Here is a 12,847-nt window from a genome sequence, read left to right on the forward strand (position 1 = left end):
GAAAATCTGAGGCAGAAAAATTGCCATGAATCAAGCGTTGCCTCCCATGAAGTAAGCAGTATTTTCCAGTTTAGACTGGACAACAGAGTTAGACTATCTTAAAACAAAACAAGACAGGCAGTGGTAAATTACACCTTTAATCCCAGCAATCACTCGCCCAAGTGAGGCAGGTTTATCTATGTAAGTTTGACTCCAGTCTGGTCTACAACATGAGTTCCAGGACAGTCAGGACTTTTACACAGAGAAACCTTGTCTCAGAAAAAGAAAAAAAAAACAAAGAAGGAAAACAAGCAAACAATATAATTCCATAATATTTGAACTGAGTTCGTTAGATTTAGGAAGATTACAGGTAAATTCTTACCACGTGGCTCGTAATATTACAAAGGCAGAATGATTTTATATGAAGATGAAGTAGAAAACATCAGCTGTCTCACAATAAGCCAAATTCCTGCATGGCTCCCACACTTTTAGAAAGAATCATTCAACAATGGGAGAGATCATTCTATTCCTGAAGGGTAGCACAATTGTCAGAAGATGCTTTATCCTCAAATTCTGTAACCCAAAAACAAAAAGAAAGAAGAAATTGGGATGCTGTGTGACCCCGACCCCCATCACTTTTACATTACTTTGGCTTTAAAAGAAATGTTTTTTTAAAAAAATCTTGCTGTATTTTTTTTTTTCATGGACTACGCTGCTTTTTCAAAACTTTTTTTTTTAAAGCTTACTTTTGATAGCAACACTCTCACACAATTTCAGCCACAGGTTTATTGGATGATAGGGGTCGCTGTGGTTACAGCTTTGAAAGATTCCCAAAAATACAGTGAGGCATTTCTTTTGGTTTTTTTTTTTTTTTTTGGTTTTGTTTTGTTCTTTTTGAGATTATAATAGAAAATTACCATATAGCCTTCCATTTCCTTATTCCAAGACCTCCCATGTACTTCCTACTCTCTTTCAAATTCATGACCTATTTTTCTTTAACACTTGTTTGGAACTTTAAGGATCCTAAGATTGGAGCTCTTTTGTCTCCTTCCTAGGGGGCAGTTTGATGACCTGCAGGATCTTCCTGTTAGATCAAAAGGTGTTTCTATCCAGATAACATTTTCTGGGGGAGGGGGTGTCTTTCTCTCTGTGTGTGTCTCTCTGTGTCTCTTTGTCTCTCTCTCTCTCTCCCTCTCTCTCTCTCTCTCTCTAACACACACACATACACACACACACACTACAGTTTATTTTATTACTTTATAAGTTTTTGCCTGTGCACCAGGGGTATGCCTCCTGTCCCTAGAGGCTACACGAGGGTGTCAGACACTCTAGAACTGGACAATTGTGACCTTCCATGTGGGTACTGTAAAGTGAACCTGGGTTCTCTGAAAAATCAGTCACTATTTTTATACACTGAACCACTACCCCGGAAATTTTTTTTTTCTTAATTGAAAGAAATTAGTTCCTAACAATATATTCTGATCATATATTCCCCTCCCCCAACTCTTCCCAGATTCTCCCTATCTCCCTTACTTCATGCCTTTCATCTCTCTCTCTAAAACACAAGTAAAATCATAAAAAAATGGAAAAAAGATCATAACCAAAATATCCAAGCAAAGACCAATAAGACAAAAAATGTACAAATAAAACAATATAAGACCAATCATCCATAAAAGTACCAAAATTATGTTTTGTGTTTTCCACCTACTCCTGGGCATAGGGCCTAGCCTGAGCTGGGGTTAACATATGCACAAGACTACACAGGTTCAAGCCAGATGGGTGCCCAGTGCTTAGACAGAGAAATGCATAGTGGCTCCCACCAACTAGCTATTTACAACTGATGTCCACTTGCAAAGGGAAATTAGTTTTCTCCAAAATAATGTCTATGGCCATTTTCCTTATACTTTAGACTTTCTGTTTTTCCACATCCTATTTTTTTCTTCCCTTGTACATAAAGCAAAAAAAAAAAATCAGTGAAGATGGAGAAAGTAAGTTAGAAGTGAGAGAGTATGCATTTCTCTTCTCTTTGAGATATATGAAAACATGGTCAAAAATGACATATGGGGGACAATGTCTTGGGAAAAATCTAAGAGAGGCTCCAGGAAAAAAAAAAAAAAAGACTGGCTAAAGCAGACAATTTGCTTTTCTAGATTCATTCATAGGTAAATGTGGTGAGAATTGTACTGAGCCTTGAATGCCTCAGGAAAATGCTACCTAAAAGCCAAATGCTAGACTAGTGAACTTCTGAAAGGTTTTAAAGCCTAGGCAGCAGTTTACAGAAAATATGAATGCTAAATAATGCATATGATAAAGATTTAACTTTGAGGCTCGGTGTAGTAGTACTTGCCGTTAATCCTAGGTGCTGAGAACAGAGTGTGATCTTTGTGACTTAAAGCATAGCCTGGCCTATGTAGTGTGTTCCAGGTCAGCAAGTGCTTCATAACAAGACCCTTTAAAGTATTTTTTTTAATTATTTTTTAAGTCAGGTATGATGGATCTTTTTAAGTTTGAGTCTAGTCTGATCTACAGAGTGAGTTTCAGGAAAGCCATGGCTGTTATACAGAGAAACTCTATGTCAAAAACAAACAAACAAGCAAACAGAAAAATCTTCAAACTTCTTTTGAGCCAGGCATTGGCATCTCATGCCTTTAATCTCAGTACTAAGAGGCGGATGCTTTTATGGATCTCTGAGTTCCAGAACATATTGGTCTACAGAGTGAGTTCCAGGTTAGCCAGTGCTACACAGAGAAACCCTGTCCCTGGAAAAAAATAACAACAACAACAAAACAAAATACCCACTACCCCACACACCTTTTTTAAAATGAGATTAAGTTTGTCTTATGGGTAAACAATTATCTCCCCTGGAGTGCTATGTACCTTTCTCCCCGGCACCAAGATAAACTAGAGCAGATGTCATTTTCCCAGCCCTATGACTGTCAGCAGTCTGTGTGCAGTCTGTTTTATCAATGGCACAGCAAGTGTTATGGTACTTCTCTGGAGTATATAAGAACTCTGGACCTTGCTTGACAGGCTTGCAGGGCTAGAGAGTATCTGTGATGGTTTAAGTGAGAAATGTTCCCCACATATTCTGGTATTTGAATAGTTGGTTCCCAGGTGATGGTTCTATTTAGTGAAGTTTAAGCGGTGTAGCCTTCCTGGAAAAAGTAAAACACAAAGAGAGGGTGTTGAGTTTTTTTTTTAAACAAACAAACAAACAAACCTGTGCAGTTTCCAGTTTGCTCTCTTTGGTTGCTGCTTTATTTAAAGGTGTGAACATTCAGCTTCCTATACCAGCCACCACTACTGAATAGAAAATTAAAGTTTATCAACACAAAAAGAAAATGACTATTTAAGAAGGTATAATGCTAACAAATCTGCTAAGAAAACTGTTGGGCAAAGATACTATCATAATGTGTTGAACAAATATAGATAATTTGCATATAAAATAAGATCTCTCTTGGTCTCTCTCTCTCATCTCCTTCTTCTCTTTCTCTCTCCCCAGAAAGACGGCTCAATATGTTAATATGCAGTCTCAAGAACCTATAGAAGGGCCGGGTGGTGGTGGCACACACCTTTATTCCCAGCACTTGGGAAACAGAGGCAGGTGGATTTCTGAGTTTAAGGCCAGCCTGGTCTACAGAGTGAGTTCCAGGATAGCCAGGGCTATACAGAGAAACCCAGTCTCAAAAAACAAACAAACAAACAAAAACAAAACAAAACAAAGAACCTATAGAAGGAGAGAACAAACTCTGAAAATTGTCCTCTGACTTCACATGGATAGTGTAGGCATGCAAGTACACAAGCATACACACACACACACAAATAACATAATCATATTTTTGAAGATATATATATATATATATATATATCCATACACATACACACACATATATATACACATACACACACACACACACACACATAGGTTTGAATAAAAAATGGTCCCCATATATAGGCTCATCGAGTTGCATAGGAAGTGTGGCTTTGGTGGAGTAGGTGTAGCCTTGTTGGGAGATGTGTTTTACTGGGTATAGGCTTTGAGGTTTCAGATGCTCAAGTCAGGCCCAGTGTCACTCTCTCTACCAGCTGTCTACCTATCTAGATGTGGAACTCTCAGCTACCTCTTCAGCACCATGTCTACCTGCATGCTGCCATGCTTTCCACTACAGTGATAATGGACTAGAAATATCACTGTTATCCAGTCCCAACTAAATGTCTTCTTTTATTAGAGTTGCTGTGGTCATGGTGTTTCTTCACAGTAGTAGAAACCCTATCTGAGACAGAGGTTAGTATCACAGACTGAAGTAATTCTGTGATAAGCCAGACCATGTTATTTTATTTTGAGGAATGTGAACTTTGGTAATTTGCATAAGAAAAGCAGTGGAATTCTTTAAGTATAGCCTAATAGGTCAGAATAGTAGAAGCAGGGCAGGCAGTGATACTAAGTGTGACTTGAACATTGAAGGCCTGGATCAAGAAGTTTCAGAGAAGAATATTAATACACATCCTAGAGGCTGTTCTTGTGATATTCTGGTTAGGTGGCTGCTTTCTGCCCTTGCCCCGCAAAACTCTTCCTCAGGCTAAGTTGAAGTATAATTGATAAACAGCTTGGAACATGCCAAATGGAATGTTCTTTGGTAGAGGACATTTCAGAACAACCTAGTATTTTGTTTGTGTTATTTAGTTACTGGTGGCCAGTATTTATAGATTTGTAGTGAAAAGGGATAAACTGAGCAAGAATAAATATAAAATATCTAGTTTGAAGAGAGAAGGGCACCAGGAAAAAGTTTAAAGAAAAGCCCAAAGCACAATGGAAAAAAAAAGACGTGGTGACTTCAGGTCAAGACATTGCCTAGCTAAACTTGTAATTTGTGAAAAGGAATTTAAAAACATTTTAGGTACAGGTATGGTGGTACACAGTTTTAATCCCAGAACTCAGAAGGCAGAGATTGGTAAATCTCTAGGTTCAATGTCAGCATGGCCTGGAAAGTAAGATAGAGAACAGCCAAACATAGGCAATAAAGGAAACTATCAAAAATAGAAAGCTGATAAAGATGTAATTAAAGCAAGGGGCCACATTCCTGCCCAAAAAGCAGCTGTGCTTGAGCTCTTTGGCCATATAACAGGGCTCCAGACCTTAGTAGGCCTCCAGACATTAGCACAACTGACACCGTATCATATCATTCATGCTCATTCATGCTGCAAAACTCAGCAAGTAGAAAGCACCTGCCAATACTAAAGCAATGTTGTTTGTTTTGTTTTGTTTTGCTTTGCTTTGAGACAGGTTTCTCTGTATAGCTCTGGCTGTCCTGGAACTCACTTTGTAGACCAGGCTGGCGTTGAACTCAGAAATCCGCCTGCCTCTGCCTCCCAAGTGCTGGGATTAAAGGTGTGTACCATCACCACCCGGCACTGCACATGGGTTTCATGCTTAAAAGCTTATCTTAAGGAAGGCTCAGGGCTACATTGGGATCTTGAATTCCCCAAGTAGTTGCTGGTTGGTTAATAAAAACTTTCTATCAGTTTAAGCTCATGTCTAAGCAGTTTTCTCTGGTGAAAGCCCTACAACATTTCTGGGCGTTCCACCAAAATCTCAGCGACCAAACCTCAAAACACCGTGTGTCTCAGAATCACTTGGAGGGATGCGATGGCCAAGGGACTTCTAGGAGGTACAGAGCCTGAGATGTTACAGGTCCGGAGGGCTCTGTTTGATCAAATGCTGTCTAATTCCTTACAGGTGTCTGATACCTCTAAGGTTTCTAAATTAGACAGTCATCTGGTCTTTTACCTCCAGAGGTAAGTCTGGTTAAGGCATGGTTGGACACACAGGTGAGGTCAGACAAGGATGCTGATTCAATGTGCAGGATCCATATGAACTTCACTAGATCCTTCTGTCTGCTCAGGTGTATGAAAGTGTGTTAGCCACTTCCTGGTTGTCTTTTTTGTGTCTGTATGTGTTTTTGTCAGTCCTTTCTCCCTCTATTGACCAGTGGCTCTCTTTGGTGTAAGAAACCTCTCACTTAAGACCTGAGTCCCATCCTGTTGGGGACCTGAATCCTTTTGCCCCTCCCCCTCCCATGTCACCCAGAAAAACCTTAAAAAATCCTCCATTTGTCCCACTTCTGGAGCAGGAGCACTTGCTCTTTTAGTTGCTTGAATCCTGCTCACAGGGTTGGTTTCAGTGTGGAGGAGGGGAGAAGCCAAGTGACTCATTCAGGGCCCCTTGTCCTCAAGGCACAATGCATACAGGATGAGGAAAATAATTTCCTCAGGTGAGAATTCCCTCTGTACCAGTCATTCCTTCTCTAAGCAGCCCTAGGGAAGGGGAAAATTCCTCAGGGCGGAGTTTGAAGGAAAATACAAAGTTCGACCCCTTTTCTCTTTTATGACTGCTGTCACTGTTTCAATCAATGATCCATAAAAACACAGCACTAAAGAATAGGAACTAAACTGCCTGTGGGCTGGGCCGCAGAATCACTGCCAGACAACACAGCCTGAACAAAAGGGACTTCCCCTTCTGTAAAACCCTAAGGAGACTTTATCTAATTCTCAGTGGTACTTTTGAGAAAGACAGCTGCAAAACAGATTTCCTTTGTCACCCAGTTGGCCATAGATATTATAAAAATGTTATAAAAGTTAAGAGAAATAAAAATATTACCAGGCCCCAATTGTTGGAAGTAGCTCAGAGTATTCAACAGCAGAGAGCTGATTGGGACAAGACCTTTGAGATAGACTGAGATATATTGTCACTTTTTCTGATGAGACTCAGACTTACAGATAACTAGGAAAATTTTGGTGTCTCACTCTCTCTGTCAGCATAAACCAATACCTCAGGACTGGACCAACACCAAGATCTTATAATTGTTCAACTAACTGGTTCTTCTACTTCCATTCAGATAGAACAATACCCATTGTCCCTGGAAACAAATGGGAATCAGACTCTATGATACAGAAAGGACTCCTGGGAATGGACATAATTATTCCTAGCCAAAAATAAGCAAGGTGTGCTGGTTATGCTGAGACAGCCTACCCATGTAGTACTTAAGTATGGGAACTAACCAGATTGTCAAATCTATTGACCAATGAAAGTCAGTGTGACTGGAGACAGCCCAAAGTAATGTTAGAGGAATTAAAACAAACAAAAACCTTGTACTATATATAAAACATTTAGTCTAGGAATTTCCCTTCTTTTGATGACTGCTATTCTGCTTTTGGGTTAATTTATTTTGACAACCACAGTATTACTGGGCCTCTGATAATAACTACCCTGTTTATATGTACTAATGGTTTGACTAATGCTTTCCAAACTAAATAGATACATTAATCAACATCTATTAAAAGTTTCAGTTGATGAATCAAAACAATAGTTAAATCCTCTGGCAGAGATAATTCTACAAATTGAACAGACTTAGACTTCTCAAGAGATAAAAGAAAGATTATATTAACAATGAAGCTCTGAAATTTTACACTATAGCAAAATGAGTCTATAATTTGACTTGTTCACTAAGACAAGTGGGAAATATAACAAGGATCCAGACCTTATTAGGCCTCTAAAACATAGCACAACTGACTCCATTGATGAAAGTAACATTCAGTGTGTAAAACTCAGCATGTAGACAGCACCTGCCAAAATGAAAACAAAGCCATTATTCATTAAATCCATATAGTCCTGGCAAAGTCTCAAAATGCACCAACTGTGCACTTTAGCTTTTGTAGTTCTGCTTCTGGCTAGTTGTTTTCATTAACTGAGATATGTCGACCCAGAAAGTGTTTTTTTGTTGTTGTTTTTTTTTTCCTGCTTAAAAGTTCATTCCAAGAAAGGTCCAGGGTAACACTGGGATCCCCAAGACCCAGTATAGTCAGTGGTTGGCGAGTAAAGACTTTTTATTGGGTCAAATCCATCTCTGAGTAGTCCTCCCTTGTGAATATCCCACAACAAGCTATGTGGTTCTGGCTTTAGAATCAAGGTTAAAAGAAAGATCTTAGGAAAACACTCTTTGCACCTATGCAAAGCCATTATGGTCAGGTATGTGTCTGGAGTGTATTGCATGTAGGCCTAACATGGCTGTTTTTTGAAGCTGTGAAGCCTTAATTACCATAGAGACAACAAAATTTTAAAGATACAGAACCAAGAGATACCTGCAAAGGAAAGCTGCTCACAGGCTGTGAAAGCAGCCCAACAGAGAAGAGCACGTAACTGTCAACAAAGCTAAATGAGTTGAAGATTGCAAAAGCACTTTGACATCAGTATGAAGATGCAGAGTTTGGAGTTTGCCTAACTGTTTTTCAGCCTTGTTTTCATTCAGCATTTCTTCATAATGCTCCCTTTCCTCCGTTTTGAAATAGTAATGCATACCCTGTGACATTGTATATGGGAAATATTTAGTCTGCTTTCTTTATGCTAATGAGATAGAGGTGCTTGTTTATTTTTACATATAAAATTAAATTAAAACCTAGCTTAATATTTGAAACTATAGGATTCTGACATTTTCAATGCTTTTCAGTGTTGATCTATATTTTGATTATGTAATCCTCAATCCTTAAAATTAGAATTTCAGGTGGAAACACAAAGGACTTACTGTACCAAAAACATCCTGAATAATAAACTAGCAGGAAGTATCCACCATCCCATATTTCAAGTTATACTATAGAGCTAAGGTAAGAAAAAAAATTAGTATGATACTGACATAAACACACTGGTTAATGGAATAGAACTGAGGATTCACATATAAACCCACACTAATACAACCATGTTATTGTTCACAAAATGTAAAAACAACAAAAAACAAAAAAAAAAATTATGGTGGTCAAACTGCACAGAAACATATAGATGTATGAGACTATATCCTTAACTCTGACCCTGCACAAACTCAACTGTAAATAAAACGAGAACTGCAACTTAAGACCTGATATCCTGATTCTGATAGAGTAGAAAGTATGGGATACTTGAACTCACTGACACAGGAAAGGATCTTAACAGGAAAGTTCTACAAGTAATAAATGTGACCTAAGAAAACTAAAAAGTTTATGTATAGCAAGGACACCATCATTAAATTGAAGGAACAGCCTTTGGATTGGGAAAAAATCTCTATCATGTATACATTTAATAGAGAGTTTTTCGATATACAAATCAATTCTAAAATGTAACATTAAGAAAAACAACCCTAACAAATAATCTAGTTGTGTGCTGTAGATGGTGCTTTAAAATGCTAGGACCCCCTGACTAATGAATGGAAGGGTCCAGATCCAGTTCTAATTTGGGGTAGGGGCTCGGTTTGTGTTTTTTCACGAGATGAAGATGGAGCGCGGTGGCTGCCAGAGAGACTAATTCGTCCAAAGAACACAGATTCTGACTCTTCTCGTTAATCAGCATTCTCCAGCCGGACCAGTGGATGTGCACCCCCCCCCCCAGAGCACACAGGTGGCAGCTGTTATTTCCATTCTCAGGACATTCCAGCACGTGGCCTTCGGTCTGATTTGAAATTTAGGTTTTCCTAGAGGGCTAGAAAAGTAGATATTTCTATATTAATAAAGATTGGGTTTTATTTTGATAGACAGGCTTAGTCCCTTAGCTGGCCTCTGGCTTTTCACCCTTGCTGTTACTGCGAGGTCCCCTTAGTTCCTTAAGCTGTGGAAATTTTTAATTAAAAAAAAAAAAAAAAGAAAAAGAAAAACAACCTTGCCGGGCGTGGTGGTGCACACCTTTAATCCCAGCACTTGGGAGGCAGAGATAGGCGGATCTCTGAGTTCGAGGCCAGCCTGGTCTACAAGGTGAGTTCCAGGACAGTCAAGGCTACACAGAGAAACCCTGTCTCCAAAAACAAAAACAAAAAACAAAACAAACAAACAAAAACAAAGAAAAACCAACCTACTTCAAGAGGGTCTTGAGTATGTAAGTATATACATATATTCATTCAATAATAGTTATGGTGAAAGAGGCCATGGATTTCAAAGAGTTCCTAGACATAGGAAAATTGGAGGGTTAAGAAAGTGAGAGAAGCCGGGCGTGGTGGCGCACGCCTTTAATCCCAGCACTTGGGAGGCAGAGGCAGGCGGATTTCTGAGTTCGAGGCCAGCCTGGTCTACAAAGTGAGTTCCAGGACAGCCAGGGCTATAAAGAGAAACCCTGTCTCGAAAAACCAAAAAAAAAAAAAAAAAAAAAAAAAAAAAAGAAAGAAAGAAAGTGAGAGAAAATGGAGATATATAAATTATAATCTCAAAAATTATAGAAATTTCAAAATGGGCAGTGGTGGCACATGCCTGTAGTCCAAGCACTTGGGAGGCAGAGGCATATGGATTTCTGAGTTTGAAGCCAGCCTGGTCTACATAGTGAGTTCCAGGACTGCACAGAGAAAACCTGTCTAAAAACAAAACAAAAGAAAAAAATAAGAAATGAAATAAAATAAAGAAAAATTAAAAAATTCAAAGATGGACCATTAAACTAAATACAAAATTCTGATTAGATGAAATACAAATGGCTGAGAAACATTTTTAAAATGCATTCAACACTTACTTCTCAGGGATGAAAATTAAAAATTTTTAAGAGATTTCATCTTATACCAATGAGAATGGCTAAGATAAATATAGAAACTAAACCAATGCTCTCATAGGTACACAGAAAAAGGAACTCTGGTAGGAGTGCAAACTGGTGTATCTATTATGAAAATCAGTTCTTATCTTATAAAATAAGCTAAAAATATGTTTACTACATGCTCTAGCTATAACATTCTTGGTCATATACCAAGAAGAACCTATATAAAACTTCTGATATCCCTGCTCATCCATGTTCATTGATTTTATATTTACAGTGCATGGGAAATGGAAACAGCTCAGATATCTATCATTCAAGTAATAGATAATAAACATTTAGTATAAATGTATATAATGTACTGTTATTAAACTCATGAAAAACTGAAAATATGAAACTCGTAAATGAATGGAGCTGAAAATAATTATTCTGAAGGGAGTAACAGAGAACCAGAGATAAAAACTTTGCATGTTTTCCTCTTTTTGTTTTTGTTTGTTTGTTTGTTTGTTTTGTTTTGGTTTTTTTTTGGTTTTTTGAGATAGGGTTTCTTTGTAGCCCTGGCTGTCCTGGAACTCACTTTGTAAAACAGGCTGGCCTGGAAATCAGAAATCTGCTTGCCTCTGCTTCCCAAGTGCTGGGATTAAAGGCGCGAACCACCATATTTTCTCTTGTTTGTGGGTGGTGGCTTTGAATTTTCTGAGATGTATGTTCTATTTTTGAAAATCCATAAGTATGGTAGTTAGTAAAGGGCAATGGAATTCAATAGAGAAGTGATAATGCAATGCAGTCAGACTTTCTTTGGTACAACTGTTTTCAGGTGATGATTGACAGCAAGTTCTTCATATACATAAGTCTTTTTTTTTTAAGGCTGGATTTCCCATAGTAGCTGTGCCAGGCTTAGAGCTTATTCAACAGAATAGGCTGGCCTCACAGACTTCCCTCTGCTTCTCCTTCCTAGCAACAGGATTAAAGCTTTCCTGGGCAGTGGTGGCACATGCCTTTAATCCTAGCATTTGGGAGGCAGAGGCAGGTGGATTTCTGAGTTTGAGGCCAGCTTGGTCTACAAAGTGAGTTCCAGGACAGCCAGGGCTATACAGAGAAACCCTGTCTCGAAAAACCAAAACAAATAAAAAAAGCTTTCTGTATCATGGCTTAGTCTGATTTCTAGAATTTGTATATTAGTCCCCAAGTTCAATAACTATATGGGAGTTAGCTAAACAAGAAAAACACAGCAGCCGGGCAGTGGAGGCACACACCTTTAATCCCAGCACTTGGGAGGTAGAGGCAGGTGGATTTCTGAGTTCGAGGCCAGCCTGGTCTACAAAGTGAGTTCTAGGACAACCAGGGCTATACAGAGAAACCCTGTCTCAAAAACAAAACAAAACAACAGCAACAACAAAAACAAACAAACAAAAAAAAAACAAAGCATGAGTTTTGCAACTGCTAATTTATATGGCAAGGTGCATTATAAAATATAACAAATAAAGTACACTCACGAAATACACACCCTACTACTAAGTTCAGAGAAAAAACATACTTGACATGGACTGAAAGATTCAGCTCATCCTCTTCTATACACTACAGTAGGAACTGCACAGATCTTTCTTCACAGGTTTCAAATATACATGAGGCTCTACCACCATACTAGAACGAAGAACTTACATGGCACCTATTACATAGGTTTAGAACACCATACAGTACTGGCTCAAAACAGTCAACTAAACATATGTCAGTGGCTTTGCTCCTCTGATCTGGCCTCTGAACTGCTAATCCTGCCATGGACTAGAGACTCTTCCACTAGGATTACACCAACCCTCACCTCACTGTACTATTTCCAAAAGCAGGCCAAATTGCATCTCTTGTTATAATCTGCTTTGTAATCACTCTGTTTTCTCCCCATTTACCACCACTAATATTGACATTTTCAGGTTAGAGGATAATAATCCACCAATGAAAATATTTTCTACTGGCTTTACACGAAGGAAAAGGGTGGTGGGAGGTGGCACAGAGAAGCCAGGGCAACACAGGGCAGGACAACTGAGAACCATTTATGATCTGATTCTCTAGATACAAGGAATTTAGATGTATCATTCATTTGTTTCAAAAGTGTGAGATTGCTAGTATGATTCTCGGGCTTATACGCACACATTTTGTGAGAACATAGGGTGCCAGTATTTGCTCTAAACCCAGTGATTTGAAGGAAGAAGCCACTAGACCTTAAGCATGAGAAGCTCTGAGGCCTTCAGAGCTAATGAGTGAATCATGATTATAAATGGTAATTCTTAGATTACTGCACAAAGTAGAGTATGTGTATGTGTGTGTGTGTGTGTGTGTGTGTGT

At 38.7% G+C, this 12,847-nt stretch overlaps 1 protein-coding gene and 1 long non-coding RNA gene across 7 annotated transcripts in view; both read right to left on the reverse strand.

The window, feature by feature from the left end:
• Snhg14 (small nucleolar RNA host gene 14) overlaps window positions 1-12,847 on the reverse strand; it is a 1,177,441-nt gene that overhangs the window by 734,401 nt on the left and 430,193 nt on the right. The gene's annotated exons all lie outside the window — the stretch shown is intronic.
• The window catches only part of Snrpn (small nuclear ribonucleoprotein N), a 467,683-nt gene that overhangs the window by 24,643 nt on the left and 430,193 nt on the right, over window positions 1-12,847 (reverse strand). The window contains exons 4-6 of one of the 6 annotated variants that reach the window (NM_001349692.1): window positions 7,518-7,602; window positions 2,857-3,134; window positions 362-552 (exon numbers count right to left, since the gene is read on the reverse strand). The exons of 4 other annotated variants lie outside the window; for them this stretch is intronic. The gene's annotated coding sequence lies outside the window, so the exon portion shown is untranslated. The remainder of the gene's footprint in view (window positions 1-361; window positions 553-2,856; window positions 3,135-7,517; window positions 7,603-12,847) is intronic. One more of the 6 variants, NM_001349693.1, reaches the window with a different exon arrangement.

Source organism: Mus musculus, chromosome 7 (assembly GCF_000001635.26).
Source record: "Mus musculus strain C57BL/6J chromosome 7, GRCm38.p6 C57BL/6J".
NCBI classification, from domain to species: Eukaryota; Metazoa; Chordata; class Mammalia; order Rodentia; family Muridae; genus Mus; species Mus musculus.